The sequence below is a fragment of the Oryzias melastigma genome, linkage group LG21 (assembly GCF_002922805.2).
Source record: "Oryzias melastigma strain HK-1 linkage group LG21, ASM292280v2, whole genome shotgun sequence".
NCBI classification, from domain to species: Eukaryota; Metazoa; Chordata; class Actinopteri; order Beloniformes; family Adrianichthyidae; genus Oryzias; species Oryzias melastigma.
Genome location: NC_050532.1, coordinates 10,201,581 through 10,205,534, shown reverse-complemented (window position 1 = coordinate 10,205,534; position 3,954 = coordinate 10,201,581).

The window sequence follows — 3,954 nt, the reverse complement described above, 5'->3', positions numbered from 1 at the left end:
GAAAAATCATAAAAAAACGATTTTTGTGAATATGATTATGATATACATGTAAAAATAAGTAAAATAGTTATGTTATGCATAATTCATATAATTTTGCATCCTTCCATTCCTTTTCAAGCAATTAGTTGAACCGTTTTTAACAAACTTCCCATTAGATTCAGTTTGTCATATCTATAAGATTTATGATTACCAGCAATGGTATCATCATGTGTATACGGATGTAGGTATGGATATTAGATGTGTTACGATTAATTCATGAATCGATTTCTACTCCTATGATCCAACCGGATAGATCTATCTGAGGCAGAATGGAATCAAATCGACTGTTTATGTGAAAAAAAACAACAGTGGGCTGAAGTTTTTAGGTCAGTGAATCGGATCGTTCAAAAGAAAAGTGAATGGAATCGTCAACCGTAGATATTGAATCCAATAATTTCTTAAATGAATCATTCCACTTCTAATGGATATGTATCTCTCGCACTTTAGACATTTTACTTTACAATAATATAATGATTAATAATCTTAAGTTCGATATACGTATATACATATATATCTCACTTTTTTGCCTTTTTTACTTTTACTTTAAATCAATTCCAGTATTTAAAACAGTGTTTTCATGTTTTTAATCCTGTTCAATATGTACTTGTATTTAAAAATGTATGACTAAAAAGTGAGACGAAAAGTGGAAATAAAACTGTCATACTTATTTACAAGTTGAAAAAAAACTTTAAGCACTTATTGTGTTTTAATTTAGTTTAAAAAAAGCAGTAAAGCATGCAGATCTAAAAACACGAAAGCATCTTAGGTTTACTCCACTAGAGGGTAGAAAAACTCAACATATGGAAAAAACAGTTTTCATCTGTAAAATGGAGTTCACAAAGACCCGCTTAACTTGGGGAAGCCTGAGGCCAAACTTAAAAACTAAATCTTCACTACTATAAAGAAATTATGAAGAATATTTGATATAATACAATATAAGAAATGAAAAAATCACTGTAAAAGACACTTTTGGGGTTTTTAATTGTGCTAAAATGTTATGCAAAACTAATGAAAATGTTCCCTCCATGTATATTTCCTCATTTCTCTTTCTGCTATTGCTAGTTTTTGTTGGATAAAATATCTAGCACCACTGGTATGTTTGGAATATGTGAAGTTATAAATAAAAGCATATTTAGTTTACTAACGTGAAGTTATGATGAGTAAAGATGCATGGAGTGTATGGACTGTTGTCTCCTACATTCATATATCTGCTCTCACTGATCTATTGTTATAGTAGCTATTTTAGCCTGTTAGCTAATCTCATTTCTATCATTTCTCTATGCCAGGTAGTAGAATTGAACTGAACTGAAAGGCCAAAATAATAATCTCTTAGCACCTTAGTTGCACCATTGCTTGTACTATGAAAAAGAGGGTCCAGAGGTTGCCTTAAGTTCCACTTATACCATCATTTGATCTGTTTTAAAAGCATTCTCAGTAGTTTTTAAAATTATGATTATTTTTAGCAAAAATCCCCAAAACCTGTGTTGTTTTCTTGGACATAGTTCCTGCAGAGCGGAAAAATATATGATAGAATTTCAGAATTTTTTAGAAATTCAGCTCTGAGTTGTGGGCGGGACTGTTCTCACGGAGCAACCCCGCCCCTCTTCCTCTCCTTTTTGTTTAGAGCTCTCCGTTTACATTCTGTTCACAACAATTTGACCAAAGAAATACTCAGAAATTTCTTCCATTATCAACAAAATACCACACAAACATGTTAAAAACACACATTTTCATCAAAGTGGGTCTTTAAGTTTAAAAGGTCAACAATATTTAATAGGTTGTGATTTTTTTATTTTTATTCTTTCACATGTGACACATCAAAGATGCCCTTTGAGCGTAGAGAATCGATTCATGTGACAAAATATTTGGTTGAAATGTTTGCAGTCTGGAAAACAGATGTTCCACTGGAGAGCTGACGGTGAAATGTTCAGAGAAGAAAGACAAACGGTTGTCGATTACACGCACAGGACAGAACCGTTCTGCTTGTATGGTAGTTGGAGCGCTCGCCCTGGATGTAATCACTCACTGAGGTTTTGGGTTTTTTTTCTTAATGTAACCTGTTTAAACTTTGTGGCTCAGAGGCAAATGATTGAAGGTTTTCCAAATAGAAATGGCTCTTCTGTTCTGCTGGAAATCTGCTTCACTCCTGGCAAGCAGAACAACAATCGTCTAAAGCTGCATGAAAACGCTGCTTTAGTTTAAGCTGATGTCTCTTGATATCAAAGGAAGAGAATATTTTCAGATTAAAAGCCGTATATGGATGTTTTGATATATGTCCATCACCTAACTAGATAAATAATTTCATGTTTTACAATAACTTTTAAGCTCATTTTGAATGCTTTTATTTTTTGTCTTCAACTTATTTTTTTATCTTCCAGTGTGTCTTGGAATTTTGTGGAATCAATTTATTTAATTTGTGCAATTATTTTATGCAAGTTCAATATGGATTATCCTGTGATAAGTCTCAAGATGTTCCCGAACCCAATCATAGAAAAATGATTAATTTACTCCTGAGCTATGTTCACATTTATTTATTATTTTATTCATCTTCATTTAACCAGGAAGTCCCCTTGAGATTAAAAGATCTTTTACAAAGGAGTCTTGGCCAAGAGGCAACCAAAAAAAACATAGATTCATAAATACAGTTAGAAAATAAAGCAGCACTTTATTTAAAAAAAGTTACAAAGAAAAGATGTGACGCACGTTCAAGAGTTTGAGTTTAACCTATAATGTTCACACTAGACAAACAAAGAGGGGCTTCTTCTTTATTTTGTTCTTCTTGTTCAATAGCTCATGTCCTACAATTGTAAGAGGTTTGCTGCAAAATGTCAAAGTGGTGAAAATCTCCCAAATTTTGTCTCCAGGCTTTTTCTTTCACAGCTTTATTCCGATAAATGAAACCTGGACACAAACCAAATTATTAATCTCTCCTCCATGATCAATGTATAAACAGTTGACACTTTTGTGAATTAAACGGCTTTGTACGTAAAGCCTGAAAAAGGTTGTAGAAAAACCGTATGTAGCAATGTGGGAATGTAAAAAATTTGCAGAGGCCTCGAAATGTGGGTTTACATAAACTTTCAATTGGAAGTGTTCGCTAAAATGCGTGTTGCTGAGGGTAATGTGAACAAAGCTTTACCCTTTAGCTTTGAGAACACAAAAATGTGATAATTTACTAAAATAAGCTGAAAATGAACCTGATTACAGTAAATATATATATTTATAGACTTACAATCATACAATATACACATTTATAGACCATATTCTAAGTGTTAATACACATTTGTATGTCAATAATGAATGTTTTTCCCTTTTTCATTTTTTTCAAATATTTTTTTTCAGTTCAAAAAGCGGATGGGGTGAAGAAAACGTAATTTAACATAATTTTGTTGGCATTTAATTTAAAATAAATAAATTAAGAGTTAAGTGTATTAAAAATAGACCGTATGAGAATAATGTGCCAATGAGTGTGGTCATTTTAATAAAAAAATGTTTTCTTATCAAACTAACCATTGTCAAACGTCCATGTTCCTTTGAGATGGAATATTTATCCTTTAAAGTATTTGTTGGTTCAGGCTTGGTAAGAAACCCTCATTTATCTTATTGTTTTTTATCAAAATACACAAATTGGGCACAAATATGACAATACAAGAAGAGCAACACACCACACTAGCTCCTTGATTTATATTTTTGTGTTCATTTCAGTTTAACTCCCACATAAACCCAAATTCAGATTTAGCAAACAAGTCCGACAGCCGGAAAGAGATTTTATAAACACTTTCAAACCATCCCAAACCCCCAAATGATGCTGTGTGTGATGTAGAAGTGCAGGATCATATCTCTGTAGGCTAAACAACAAGCTGAGTCACTAACCAGCGTGGCAGTGACTGATTCCTGGAATATTGTTGCACATAA